The sequence below is a fragment of the Halichoerus grypus genome, chromosome 8 (genome assembly GCF_964656455.1).
Source record: "Halichoerus grypus chromosome 8, mHalGry1.hap1.1, whole genome shotgun sequence".
Taxonomy (NCBI): Eukaryota; Metazoa; Chordata; class Mammalia; order Carnivora; family Phocidae; genus Halichoerus; species Halichoerus grypus.
In genome coordinates, this window is record NC_135719.1 from 73,751,374 (window position 1) to 73,766,990 (window position 15,617).

General features: G+C 37.2%; 1 long non-coding RNA gene across 1 annotated transcript; it reads right to left on the reverse strand.

Annotated features, from left to right (window-relative positions):
- Positions 1-241: 241 nt before the first annotated feature.
- LOC144378831 (uncharacterized) lies at positions 242-8,938 on the reverse strand. Its single transcript, XR_013440594.1, has 3 exons — positions 8,866-8,938; positions 1,977-2,421; positions 242-679 (listed from the first exon to the last, which is right to left on the reverse strand). It is a non-coding gene; the product is annotated as an uncharacterized LOC144378831 (long non-coding RNA).
- Between the last annotated feature and the right edge of the window lie 6,679 nt (positions 8,939-15,617).

Here is a 15,617-nt window from a genome sequence, read left to right on the forward strand (position 1 = left end):
TGATACCGACTTCCAATAAAATAATAAATTAGATTTTATTCTTTGCCTTATCCTTACAAATGAGCAAATAAAAAAATATTTACTGAATAAGCTGTCCAAAGCCGAAATAAATCCTATGCTTCTCTTTCTCAAGCATTTTGATAGCTATAAATGAGCATCTACTTGACATTGAATAAAATGACCATTTTAGCATTATAAATTTTTATAAAAATGAGAACTTTATAATTGGAAAAGAAGCATCATGGGTCAGGCACTTTTCAAAGAAAATGTCTAATGATAACAAATTAATTAAATATTTTCTTAACCACTTTCTTACTTTTGGTAGGTTTGCCTAAGAAAACATGCTAAATTGCAAAACGCTTTCTTCCAATTCCGACTCACTTGAGCAGATCCGTTTAGCTAAGTAGCTTAAGACATATGATTTAGAAATATTTTCAAACATCTTCACCATAACTACAAAATAATCAGATGTTCATCATTTAAAATGAAATGCTAAACTGTTTGGATATATTCTCTAAAACCAGCAAAAATCACAAGGCGGATGATTTGGCTCTTAGTGTCTTCCTCTCTACCTGCGTTCTTCCCTTTTTCTCTCCATAATGCCATGTTGTAGTACATCCTTCTTAGCCTCCAATCAACATTTCAAGCACTGGGATCATGTTTGATATTGTCAGATGGCCTGGAAAATTAAAAACCCAATTAAAGGCTCAGCACGCGGGTCAGCTCTTCTGCATATCAAAAGGCCTCCTCTGGCTATTCTGCTCAAATTGTATCTGTTAACAGCTCACTTTGCAGAAAGTGAAATAGCAGAGCGTTTATGAGTAATAAGTACTTTCCAGCTGATACATTTCAAACATAAACCACTTTCATGGCCCCGGCAAAAAGTACAAGTCATAATCAAATTGTCAATTTTTTCCTGTGAGATGCATGGATCTATTGTAACTGTGATTGTTAAAGAAGGAAATGCATTTTATTCACATGTTGGGGAAAAAAAGATGCACATTTTCCCTACAATTAAAGATTTTTTGTCACTTTTTTACTGCCTTTCCTTTACATTTCTAAATAGTTACTATAATTGATTTTCGGGTTGCATTCATTTTTTTTTTTTTTTTTTTTTTTGGTAGGAGAATCATTTATAGTTTTTATGTAGTGGAAGAAATGGTTGGAGTGAATAGCATTTTTGTTTAGCGGGGGTATTAATGTTCACCCAAATGTTTATAATGTGAATGTGCAAAGCACTAAAAGCTTTCGAGCTAAATGCAAATTAGTCGAGCACTCAAATGACATTTTTAGAAGGAGTTTTCATCTGTCAATGTGGCATAATATTAAGTCGAACTAAAGTCACTACTTTAGCTACTGGCCATTTGAAAAAAAATTTCATAAGATACCAAGGTTGACAGAAAAGAAAACAAACTACATAAATATTTTTCAACATATTGTATTAACCAAGCAGCTGCTACAGGATTTCACAAGAAGTTAGCATATAATGTCTCCCCTTAGAATATATTGTGAGTGTATGCAATGTCAAAAATCTAAATCCCTGGGTTTTGCATAATGCATTAAGGTCCACATCTAGACAAGAAAGATTTTTCAAACAAATGTCATGTGATGAAATAATACATACTCCCTCAGTTAAAGAAATAAAAATAATCTTAGTGATAATAATCCAAAAAAAACATTGCAAATTAGGAAAATGAGTAGCCAACTGCTAAGTGTATTTATGTAGCTCCGATTTATGCCTCTTGAAATAAACACCGGTGTTTCTAAGTGTTTCCTGTGTCTATTGGTTAATTATTTATAGTAAGTACTTAGTCTCTCTATTGTTCTCAAAACAAGAATCTACCAGAACCTAAGGTAATTGTCCAGAATTATTGAGAATCCAGGACTCATCAAAAGAAAAGGAATTGACAGCCCCAACAGAAGCCTCAACTTAAACCGACCTCCACTGCACCTAGATAGAGCATCTCCAAACTCACCCGCTGTTCGAGGCACCTGCAGCACGAGGTGGCACAGAGCCTTGTTGTCATTAATGGGGTACGAGCCTGCACACAGATGTTTTTTTAATCTGCATTTGGTGGACTCATTGCTGCCGTGTGTGTTGACATTCTCTTCTGATATATCCGCAGCCCCCTTGATGCTTTAATTTCCTCTCGTTCTATATGTAGTATTTTTTATTGTGCTTTTCACAGATGCCAATAGCAAATTTTAGAATGGAGTGCCCTCCTTTTTTCCATTAGAAGGGAAAAATAAAGGATCGAGGGTAATCTTCAAATATTACTTCCAGCCCCCTTTTTATTGACTTGATTTATTAGAAACTGGGAGGTTTTCCACCTAGTCTTCAATAAATTTTTAAAGATTTTCCCAAGCTTGGGACAGTGGTCTCAAAACACAGCAGCCGATCCCACCATGGCGCCTTTTGGTCTATAATAAAAGAAGCGACAGATCCTTAACTACAGAAGCACAAGTGGGCGCCCTATTAATGACTCAAGCGCCTCACTACACCTTATTCATATTAAAGGGCAACATATTGCATATTAATAGACAATTTAAAATAATTACAGGCTTTAATCTTTTCTAAAGAACAGTTTCTTGTCTCTTGAAAGTTTTGTACTTCTTATATAGAAAAGAAAGCAAGTGCTTTTTCAGAGAAACAATGTATAATAATATGTCAGTAAAGATTGAGCAATTTTGAGTAGTGATGGGTGAAAAGGACATTATGTTCTTTTTTCTTGTCATGGTCGGTATTTTTCTGTCAGTCGGCAAAGGCTGCACTCAGCAAGAAGAAGCTAAAGACCCGCATTGAGAGACGTGAGGGTGACAGCTACCCTGACAGGTCAGAAGATGACTGCAGAATTAGCCTTACTTTAATTCGCACTAAAATTCACAGCTCCTGACGAGGAAATGGGAAAAAGAAATTTCCTTACACATTTTCTTTTCATTTCATGTGCAGATTATACATATTCTGCTTCCATTAACAAGAAGGAGATTGTACTTTATGCAGCTCTATATTTAAGGGCAAAAGACCAAGAAGATGACAAGAGTGACCTCTCTCTTGTCTTATGATCACTGCCAGTTTGACATGACACTAATTAGACTGCCTTAATCTAAACCCAGTTAGTTCTGCATGCTTGCAGCAAAACCATTGTAAACCCTAACATAAATTGCCTTAGGCCTTTGTCTTCTTAAATCCCACCTCTCTCCCTCCACCCACACCCCCCCATCTTTACATACCCACATGTATACGTATGAGGAACCAGATCTTTAATAATCCTATCCCATTAATCTTAACAAATAAGCCCACGAGTGTCCTCTTAATATTCCTCTTCTGTAAATGTCACCAATTTCCACTACGTAATGCTGTCTGGTATGACTTGCTGGACATGGTGGGAAGTTTCCTTTCATTGTAAAAGCCTTGAAGGGAATAAGGGTCTGAAAAGGGCAAGGGAGATTTTTAAGTACATGATGATGCTAGAGCTTGAAATATGCTTAAGTGTGAATTGAATATACTTCTCTAAAAAAAAAAAAAGGAAAGAAAAAGAAAGGAAGAATGAAGAAGATATTTTCTTGACCAGCTGATTAAAAAGGGAGTCAATTAATTCAGCAAGGGGTCAGACAATATTGGGAGGGGTCTGGAAGAAGAATTAGTAGGTCAACTTTCTCTTAAACACCCAAGGTAAGTCTGAGCATGAAGAAAATGGATGGAAAAGAAAAGATGAACAAGCTAAGACCTATTTAAGAAACACGAACTTCAAATATATATAATCACACATTAACCTCTTCGATGAATATGCCGATGTCCAGCCAAAGTGTTATTTATCATGCGAAGTGTTATCTAGTTAATCCAGGCAGCCGTTGTTGGCCATACTGGGTGTCTCCTCGACAGAGGAAGTGAGAGCCAGACAGGCATGCCTGCATTCCAGAGCTCTTCTTGCTTCTTGCAGAACCAGTGTTGTGTTGCTCCTATTGGCACATCCTCACGGATGGAGCAGCTGTATTGTAAGGACATACGAAATAAGGACATACATCCCTAAAGAGTATGTGGTCAGAGATATATGCTAAGGAGGTGGTATTTCTGTTCCTTTCTGTACTGTGTGAAATGTAAGTGTGCACAGGAAAAGCTGGGATATGGGCTTCATTCCATGAACACCTGCGGTGTTTTGTGTGTGTCCTCTGTGTAGAAGGCAGTAGGGCCAGGAATCCCACCCACGGTATTGACCGACCCGGGGACAGCACAGAGTCTCAAGTTTGTTTGCACACCCTTTTCATAACAATCTCATGGTGACTTAATAACAGTGTCTACCATATACTGAACAACCACTCTGTGCCAGAAGGTGAACTAGGGCTTCATTAACATTATCTCACTTGAGCCTGACCGCAGTCTTTCAACACATGTATTATTTCGCCATTTTGTAGGGAATGAAATTGAGGTTCAGAGAGTCTAAGTAGCATACATGGGGTGAAACATGTTTCATGGACGGTGCTAGGATCAAACCTACGTGGTCCGACTCCAGAGCTACTTCCCAGGCAAATCAGAGCAACATGTGAAGAGAGGGATGCATAAACAATAGGGAGTGATAGGGAGCGAGGTTAACTTAGGACAGTGTGTCACCTAAGAGCTAGGTAAAATCCTTCTTGGGTCAGTTATGCCTGCAATCTGCAACACAGACAGGTTTTACTACCTCTGCTTTAGGAGTCTTGTGAATAGCCACTCTCCGGTAGCAAAGTTACAACCCATGTAACACCAATGGGGAAAAATATGGATTTCATTTGTTTTCTACCCTGCATCTCTCCATGAATCTCACAGTCAGGGAAAGAGATGATTGTGTAGAGGCCACTCAACACAACCACCTTAGGTCACAATCTAAGGTGACCTCTTGTAGTTGTTACTATTTTGTTGTTAACAAACACCAGCAGTTTGTGAATTTCAGGCAGCAATGTCTTTGTCTCTCTTGGTTTGTGTACTGATTTTCTTGGTTGAATAATGGAGAAGTCACCGCTAATGAATATTAAAAGCCTGTAATTTAGTCAAAAACAATGTTGTCCACACTTTTTTCCTGAGTAATTTCAGTTGTTGTTGTTGTTGTTTTTTTAAATCAAGCATAAATGGTAGATAATGTTCCTCTGAATGGGGCCCTTAGGCTTTCTTAGCTGAGGCTTGTTTAGCTTGCCAAGTTTAAATATTTTCTGAACTGATCCCAGAACTGAGAAGCCTTCATCACAGCACAGCATTAAAAATGATGGATGTGATACATATTTAATACAATAAAATGGCCATTTATATGCCCATACTAGACACAGGGGAAATCCTCACAGGAAAGATTTCTAAAATCAAAAGGGGCCTATTCTCTAATCGATGTGAGGGGATTTACGCGGATAACTCCCATTAATGCTAATGGGTGTTATGAGCTTATATCCTCCATGCACCATTGGAAAGATACACTCAGTGCCACTCGAAAAGAAGCTGTTGCAGTGATGAAATTCTCTGAGAGTATTCCGGGGGAAGGAAAATTTGAGGAAGAGCTAAAATGGTAGTAAAGTTGCAGTTGTAGTTTGCCTCATGAAGATACCGCATTCCCCGGCTCGGAGGGGCTGCTGTGTTCAGGGCAACTGTCACTAGGAGAGGTCTTTTTGACCATGCATCATGGTGAAGTGTGTAATAGACGCATAAGCTGCATTTTATGATGCTTTTAATTCTTAAGTGCAGTGCTTGGTTAGGTGCTCAGGTAGGTTTGGGGAACTGAGTGATGCTGGAAATAATTATAATAAGTAAAGTCTGAATCACATGATGGCATCTGCTTCCTCTTATGCTCGGGAGAAAAAAAGTAGCTGACCATGCTACCCCTGATACCAGCCTCCAGAAGAGAGGCCATTCCTCTGGCTTGCTTAACTAAGATGAGTGTAGGGCCTTTGTCTCTGAGGTTAGTCTGCTAGGAGTTTTCATTATGCATTACATGACAAATTAGAGGGATGACATCCTCCTGCCTGGGCTGACTTCACCCAAAGTGGACTAGTAAGAACTATTACTGAGCAGTTATAACCGCATTCCCCATAGATAGTTATATTTTGCAGCCACTGAAAGCGGTCCATTTGCTAGAAATACAATACCTTAACACTCCAATGCAGAGACACTCACAGTTATTCATGTATAGCATTTCGTATTTAAAAACGGGTATCTTTCCCCAATTTTGCAGTTGAGAAAACTGAAACACCAAGAGACTAGTTCAAAAGTCACTCAGAAAAGGAATCGAATGGCTAATTATATGACTCTCCATTCAAGTATCCTCCTTCTCTTCTGAACACTTCTATAGTGTTTCCTCTGTGGCTTTCTGGTAGCACTAATCACACATGGTATGGCTGTTATCTATATGTTGTCTCAGATGCCCTAAACCACAAATTCTTGAGGTCAGGATCCATTTCTGATCCACCCGTACTTTGTCAAACTCACAGTAGCTTCTCAATAAATGTTGAATGAATACATGAACAAATCACTAGTACCCCATCTGTGGCCCACTGTATCTTTCCATCTCTCATTTTTAGTGCGTGCCCAATGCTCTATTTGTATGGCATTCTTTCCAGAATACATATAAAGTTCTTTGAGGAAAAGAGCAGAAAGAGCTCAGGAAGAATGAATGTGGTCTCTGAGTCTGAGAAGGGGAGATGGACTGTCTAAGTCTGCACTGGACTCTTACTGGGGGCTCTGTGCCCCACCTATAATCTTTGATGACTGCAACAGATCCCACTGTTCATGCGTTAAAATGCCTCCTAATGGTACTCTATCCTATTGAGTTTTAAAATTACATTTATTTTTTAGAAAGAATAATTTTGGACAGCCCCATATGCTCAGTATTTGAGAAGGGGAATTAGGTCACAATTGAAAAGAGGCAAATGTCTTTATCCCTTTCTTCTGCATACTTTTTTACAAAAGTCCCAAGAGATTTAGCTTAAATGACAATACTTGAATTCTAAAAACAAAATCTAAAATAAAATAACTGACTGTATCATACTTAAAATCCTGAAAGTTAAAAAAATACTTAAGTCTCATAAGTGACATAAACCAAGACAACTGCATTTGAGATTAAGCCACTTGAAGGCATAGATCTGTCATATACTGTTCCTGCTATAATATCTAACACTGGGCTGGAAACGGATGGGGCACAAATACTATTTTAGAGACCCCAAAAATGGCTGATCAGTTTAGTCAATTTCATAAGCTAGAAGTCTAGCTTCTAGGTGCCAAGTAGGAAAAATAACTGATTGGCCTTCTATACATCCACTTCCTATCCCATGGTCCTGGCATCATAGAGTCACATATATTTTCATCAATACATTTCTCAACTGAGAAATAAAGTCCTTAAAAATTCTACCAACACCCTTTTTAGCTTATTTACACTGCTTTGCTGCAGCAATTGAATAATTTTAAAGAATAACAAATAATTGTATAATTAATCAGGATGCCAGAAGAAGAAGGGGAAGAAGGAGGGGAGGAAGAAAAAGGGGAAGAAGAAGCAGCCAGCTTTATTATTCACTCCTGAGCACTTCTTTCCTACACAAGTCCTCCGCTGACCTCCATCACTATGCCACTAGCATGGTGAGCTTGGCCTGATAAATAGTTCAGTGAGAGACACAGAGTGAAAATGAAAATTAAGCACTTTATTGACAAGAAGAATTAATACCCCAACAAAAAATAAAATCTATACATACTTTCTTGCTGAGGAAAAATGATACACAGACAACACAGACTATTGATTTGAACCAATTGAAGTTAAAGCAGAATATTTATTGGACCGTATAGTATTTAAATGTCCTAAATTCCACTCAGTACCACTAGCTGCTAGCACTGCAGAATTCTAGCATTGCACCCTGCAGTTTGTACTAATTGGTGGGAAATGTAGGCCTGATGTCAAAGACAACTATAATTGTCTGATGAAAATAACTTGCTTTTGACACCAGTATATGTTGCACCCCATATATCACATCCTCCTTGCATAAGGAGGTGTTGTTTTAGATAGCCAAGGTAATTATAATTGGCTTTAATGTATCTGAAATAACCACGTATGAAAGAGTGTTGTAAGAAAGAAGAGGCTTACAATGACCTACTAGCATTTATGACAAAATGGTTGCTCACGGAAAGGGGAAAAAAAAAAAAAAAGCCTAACTGAAAGCATAGGCTTATACAATGCAGGTTTTAGAATGTTAGAAAGCTTTGATTTAGAGACGATCCTGTTTTGACCATAATGCATTTTGTCATGTGAAGATTAAATGTGGGGGACGCTTACATTTCTCCAACTCACTGAGCTTCCACCTCAGGACTTACTTTTTTTTTTTTTTCTCACATCAATAGACATCTTTTTAAACATTGTATTCATGTCTGCCTCTCTTGACAGCAAATAAAATTTAATAAATAAAATTCCATATGATAAATACGTTAGATTTAAGGAGTCGCCTTGATAAAGTGTGGACATTTTCAAAAATGATTTGTGAAAAACAAATAAATTTAACAGTGTTACCAGCTCCAAATATATTATCGATGAGGCACAGAAGTATAATGACCCAAAAGAGCATTTGCACAGGTTTTCACACTGCTTAAATTACTGCCAGATAGGAAAAAAACATTCTCCAGAAGTTGCACCCATTGCCTCTGTAGATCAACATCTGACTGCGGCAACATCTTGGCTTGTCACAAAATTTCAAATCAACAGCAGCCACTGATAACTTATAACAAGGGAGTATTTTCACTTCACAAGCATCAAATCCCATGGCACATTTTTTTAAAAATGTGCCGTCTTTCCTCCCAATCCCCATTCCAACCTTCTGCCAGGTTCTGAGCCTCCTGACCTTTCTAGTTGGCCAGACCCACTCCATTACCTGGGAGTCTTCTCTCTTCCACAAATATTCACAGATGGATTTGGAAAGAAGTGATGGCCCCTCCTCATGTCTCTGCTCTTGGGTTTTGCAGCACTCATTATACTTTACACCACAAAATGTATTTCACACCCCCTCACTTCCCCATGCAGGATTGTGAAGTTAACATTTACTTTGTGTTAAAATAAGCCAAGCAATATGCTAAATGCTTTACGTGCATTATTTCATTGAATCTTCACATCAATTCTGTCAAATAGTTACTGTTAATTGTCTCCATTTTACAGATGAGGAAACAGAGTTTTGATGTCAATGCCTGTGCTCTTAACCACTTAGTAACACTCCTATCCTCTGTGAAATTGATGTGTTTATGCCACATTCATGTTTTTTTCAGATTCGTGATGTTTATGTAACAAGAATGAACATCATATGGCTTCTACCATATAAAATACAATTATGATCTTTTGATAATGACAACCAAAATGTATAATGTTTAATATTTAATAGCTTCAAATTTTTATAATTTATAGATAGCTTTGGGATATGGTAGTACTCACACTTAGGAACTAGTAGGTCAGTACCTTGATGAAATAAAAAAAAATCCTCTACCGAGAGGCTATAATAAGTCTTGAAATAATAAAGTAACAAATCACAAAGAAGATTCCTCTAGAATGATAAAAAAATAGGGTGCCAGGGATGGGGAAATCCCTTGAAAACATCTTGCAAACTACAAAATGGTCTCTTTTTGTCAGTTATATGTATAATGTTTAAAAATTTCCAACTTTTTTGTGTATATGACCAACATATCTTCATACAGTTCTTATTTATGAACTGTATGTGTATTTGTCCATATTTTGAAAAAAATACTGTGAAAGAGGTTTATTGATTATATTCTATTGTTTTTATTTTTTTAATAGCAGAAAAAAACAAATTTTACTTTTGTGTGTGCTCATAGAGATATAAAATTCAAAGAACTGACCAAAGCAGGCAGCTTTCATACCTTATAGACAAAGAAAAAATTTGTAAAGAGTTGACAAGACAAAAAAGTTTGAGCTTGGTGTAGCAAAATAATGAAGTAACAAGGTTTCTTTATGCAACTTCCTAGCCCTGACTTCCCTATGTGTGGTAATAAGGATGCCTTTTACCCTCCTGGTGCAGGGAGGGCACCCTTCAAACGGGGAATTTATTTCCTAATTTCAGACAGACAGAGGAAGGCCAGAGTGTTCCTCTTGCACCAGCTGTTTCTTAAGTAACTTTAATTCAAAATAATCAATATACCAAAGTGGCATATTTTGGGGTGGCCCACCCTGAACCCCATCACACTGGACTATGCCATGCTGATATATGGATCAGATTTTTTGTAAATTTTTTTTCAGAAAATCTTTAATGCAAAGTTCCTTCTATTTGTTTTATTTTTTCTTCAAGTTTTTATTTAAATTCCGGTTAGTTAACATGCAGTGTAACATTAGTTTCAGGTGTAGAATTTAGTGATTCCTCACTTACATACAACACCCAGTGCTCATCACAAGTGCCCTCTTTAATACCCATCACCTATTTCAACCATCCCCCTGCCCACCTCTCTCCAGCAACCCTCAGTTTGTTCTCTACAGTTAAGAGTCTGTTTCTTGGTTTGCCTCTCTTCCCCCTCCCCCATGTTTATCTGTTTTGTTTCTTATAATACTGAATTAGAGTAGAATTAAGAAAATTAAAGAGAATAATTACCAAAAGTCTTCAAATACACTATGTCAGAGCCAGCCTCCATAGGTGGGGCATCCAGTTGTTTTCACTGTGGAGTTGTGTTTCTTAAAGAAAATGCATTGAACTTTTATGGAGCATTTGAATTGGCAAAAGCATTCTAGTGCATCATACCACCATTTAGTGGGGACCTACTTTGTATGAGACCCTGCAATTGGTATGATATGTAGATGGTAGAGATAAAGAGATTCAAAATACTACTACTACTACTACTACTACTACTACTACTACTACTACTACTACTAGAAATAGCAGCCAGAATGCACTGGGCATTTCCTATTTCATATGCACTATGCTAAGTTATTTATTCATTAATACATGCTTAGTGAGACAAATCTTGTTCTAGGTTTCAGGTAAGATAGAGAAATGAATGGAACAGACAGGAGCTAAATAAGGGGTAAGAATTATCAGTAGCCTCTGTTTATACAAATAAGAAAATTGAGCCTCAGAAGTATTTAAGAAACTTATCCAGTATAAGGAGGCAAGGAAGTAATGAAGCTGAGACTTAACTTCTCCATCTATTAACTTTATATGCCGTCATGCTGTGTACAGTGTGGGCTTACTACTGTTGTAGTCATGGAGGATTTTTCATACTGTTTGGGTAAGAGAAACTTAACATTAGTACTAGCCCAAACTTAACTCCTAAAATAAATTCTTATAAAATAAACTTCCAGGGGCTTATCAAAAAGGACTATTTTAGTTATTAAATCAAAGATTAAAGATCTGGAAAAAAAAATGTACTCTACTGGGTGGTGAAATTTAGAACCACCATTCCTTCATGATGGAACTCTTTAATACAACTCACATTTATAGATTTTCATAGAAGGCCATCATTAATGGGGTAAGAACGGGTGAAGAATAGACATCTTAGTTTCAAGCCATAGTTCTGACATTAACTTGCTATTCTAATTTTTCAGCAAAATTTAATGAGTACCTATTAAACATCAGGCACTGAAATAAATGCTGGGGATACAATGGTGGAAAAGAAATATCCTTGACTTTATGTAGCATATAATCTAATCATGGCAATAGACATTACATATATAGTTGAAAAATGAGAATTGTGAAGAACAAGAACAGGGTGTTTTATTTTTTTTAAAGATTTTGTTTATTTTATTTGACAGAGAGAGATTGAGAGCACAAGCGGGGGGAGCTGCAGGAAGGGGCAGAGGGAAAAGCAGGATCCCCACTGAGCAGGGAGCCCCATGTAGGGCTCGATCCCAGGACCCTGGGGATCATGACCTGAGCTGAAGGCAGATGCTTAATGACTGAGCCATCCAGGCACCCAGGCACCCCTAGAACAGGGTGGGTTTTTTTTTTTTAATTTTATTTATTTATTTGACAGAGAAACAGCGAGAGAGGGAACACAAGCAGGGGGAGTGGGAGAAGGAGAAACAGGCTCCTCCCTGAGCAAGGAGCCCAATGAGGGGCTCGATCCCAGGACCCTGGGATCATGACCTGAGCTGAAGGCAGAGCTCAACGACTGAGCCACCCAGGCGCCCCTAGAACAGGGTGTTTTAAAGAAAGATTAACTTGAGGGATTCATTGAGAAACCAAATTTGGACTGAGGCTTCAGAGGACGGCCACTTGGAAGAAATGAATATTAAGCTGAATCCTAAGGGACTAGTGGGATTGACACAGGAGAAGAGTAGCAGGAAGAGCCTTCTAGGAAGACACAAAGACCCTAAAGACTTGGGACTGGGAAATAGCTAAGTATGTATTAGAAACAGAGATAAGGCCAGTGTGACCAGGGTCAAGGTCAGTGGGGTTGAGAGTGGGATGAGAGGTAAGTAACACTGAAGAGCTAGATGGAATCAAATCATGAAGTCCTTGTTGAAAAGTTTACATTCAGGTCACTGGAAGACAGGGACATAAAGCCAGTTTTGTGAGGCCTTTTAGTTCCTATCATCGGTAAAGTGAGATAGAGAGGAGCTTGGACAGATGTGAGATCCCTTCCAGCCACTACATTCCATAAGGCTACTTTATTCAACTAAATTCAACCCTCTGTGGTCAACTATAATATGCCAAGTCCTGTGCTGAGGATACCAACATGGGTACTACAAAGTGATAACCCATGGAGTCTATTTCCAAGTTGCCCAGAATCCATCGACAAAAAAGAAAAGAAGATGAGAACAGGTAGCTATAACACAATGTAAAAAATGGTATCCCAGAAGAATGCATATTGCATAAGAGCATAGTAGAAGGAATACCTGTATTATTTAGATCAATTACTTATAAAATCTTACATAGAAGAATTATTTTGGGATTTCATATGATTGGCAAAGCTCGACTAAGAAGCTCTCCATTAAGTTTTCTTGTGGGAGTATCAGTTTGTCTTCATGCTTAGCATTCCTATCCATTCATTTGGATTTAATCATTGCCATCAGAAGCCTCTTGTTAAAGTATAAACATAACACATGGCTGTGATAAACATTAACTCAGAAAAATTGTTTTCAGTTTGTGAGTCAGTTCAAATAATTTGGAAGTAGCTTCTTGGAATGTTGTTTCAGAAAGGCAGCTGGAGCCTCATGCAAACTTAATAAAAAGAATGGTAAGATCAGTTCCCATGTTTAGATGGGAAGGGATGGAGAGGACCATGTATTTGCCATCTCTGCTTTAACTCACTGTTTAGTTCAACATGTGACACTGTTATCCCTGAATGCATGAAGTTGTAGGCTTCAGTCACAGTTATATTTGGCACAGTTTCTTGTTTCTTTTTTTGTTTTTATTTGTGTGTTTTTTGTTGTTTTATTTTTTACTTTTTACTTGCATAGTTAAATTCTGCCAGAGAAAAGGCTTTCCAAGAATGAAAGACAGGGTGGATTTATGTGAATAGGGTGCCAGGGGAAAACCCAGATCTCCCCTGGATGTCATGGCAGAAGCCTGGCCAGCCAGAATCCTGCCACACATGGGGTGTGTGAGATTGAGAAGGATGAGGGATGAGGAAATGGTTTGCAAGAAACTTCAAAACTCATGCTTTGCTTTCTGCATCACCATCTGCCAAAGTTGTACACATAGAATACCAGTATGTGCCGCCTAAAATGAAATTAAAGATTCCCTGATACTACCAGAAAGGTATGGTTCACATTATAGGCAGTTTTGTTCTGACTCCATTTCTGCATCCTGTGTAGAAAGCCCACAAAAGTCCCCGTTGAGGTAAACAAACCTGAGGAAATAGGGCCACAGTGAAGGATGCCAGGAACCCCAAAGCAGTGTTTGCAGAACTTGATTGCTTCAATAAGAGATGAGCTGTCCGAGGAATGACTGATGTGTTCTGACACCTTCCCCTGTTGCACATGTTAATTTCGTGTGTGATATTGTTTTGCACAAAATAATTACATTTGATTGATAACTTCCATGCCACATTTTAATTTAATTGGAAACAGCCCAATATACACTGAAAAGAGGAAAAAGAATGCAGAAAATGTACAAGAGGAAAATATTCTCTCTCTTTATAGTTTTCAGCCGAATTAGTATGCTTAAAAAGAACCCACTTCTTCCTGTTATAGGCCTATATCCTTACATAAATATTTTTTATCAAGTCACAATTTACTATAGGCTTAAAGGAGAGCAACTTTTCATGTAGTTCATATTAAGATAAAATTATATTTTCTAACATAGTATTAAACACATTTATGGATTTTTGTAAGCAAAATATTATTCCAGGTGAAATAAATCTTCATAACTGGTAATATTAGTAAAGATAGAAAAAAGGATTGGAAAAATAAAGTTGCTTGTGTTTTTAGAGCAACTTGAAAGTCGGTTTCATTTTGAAAAATAACATAACTATCTTCATTCATTCTTAATTACCCTTAATTTGCTTAAATATTTTCTGTGAAAAATAACAATACAGGAGCATAAACAGCCTCATGTTCATATTCATAAGGTCATATTATAAGAAATTATTTTCTGCTTTATTGCGGATGCAACAATTAATAATATTAAATGTATTCCGACAATTTTCCTGAAACAATGAGTCACAGAAGCTTCACTTTCTGTAAAATTATTATGCAAATAGTTAAAATATTGAAATGAACCTAAGAATTGATACTCTAACAGATCAGTCCTGTTACAATTTGTTGACAATGAGTAATCTATTTGAGACAAAGTGAAAGCCGCTGTAGAAGGAAACTTAATAGAAAAATTACGCCTACGGAGCATTTAAATGTAGGTGCTGAATAAATTATCTATACATTAAAAGGTTCATATATTTCAAAGAAATGATGAAAAGTTTGAAAAAAATCTGAGAAAATTTAACAAAAAGCAATAGAATTCTAAATGTGATCAAAACTACAGGAGAACTCTATTAAATGTATAACCTTGTTGCACACAAATTACTCTTTTCAGAGCCTGTTCTTTTATTGGATTGCTCTGCCATTTTATGGAATATATTTTAATGTTGTACAAAGAAAATGAATTTCACGGATTTGATTTAACAGTTTAGTTTCTCCATGTTACTATCTTGTATGACGATGGAAGTTTGCTCTTTCATTTGGTTATCTACTCCATTATAGGTTTGACAAGCTTTCAGAGGAAGAGAGAGAGTGTGTGCATGTGTGTGTGTGTGTGCATGTGTGTGTGTGTGCGTGTGTGTGTGTGTGTATCTGTTACAGCTTGGGGTAGAAACTATGTATTATTCAAGTAGAGGCTATCATTTTATCAGGGATGTTCAGCGCATGCTCCCTAAAACAGCATCTGATCAATGAAAGTTAGATTCAGCAAATCATTTGACCTACACTCTGACAAATGACTAGATTAGGAAGCTTTCCAAGGCTTGTGGAATACTGCAGACTAGACCGGAGAGCTCATTTGTAGAAACTATCTTCTACTTTTTAAATTATCTTCATTGATTGTGATTCTCTTGAAATTTGGTTTATTTTGAAGCAAACTTTATTGGGGGGTGTATACTATTTCTGGAAAGGAACCTTTTGAATAATAAAAACAATTACATTCACAGGAATAGCCATCATATCTATATTTTAGGAATCCAGTGTTTTATGGTT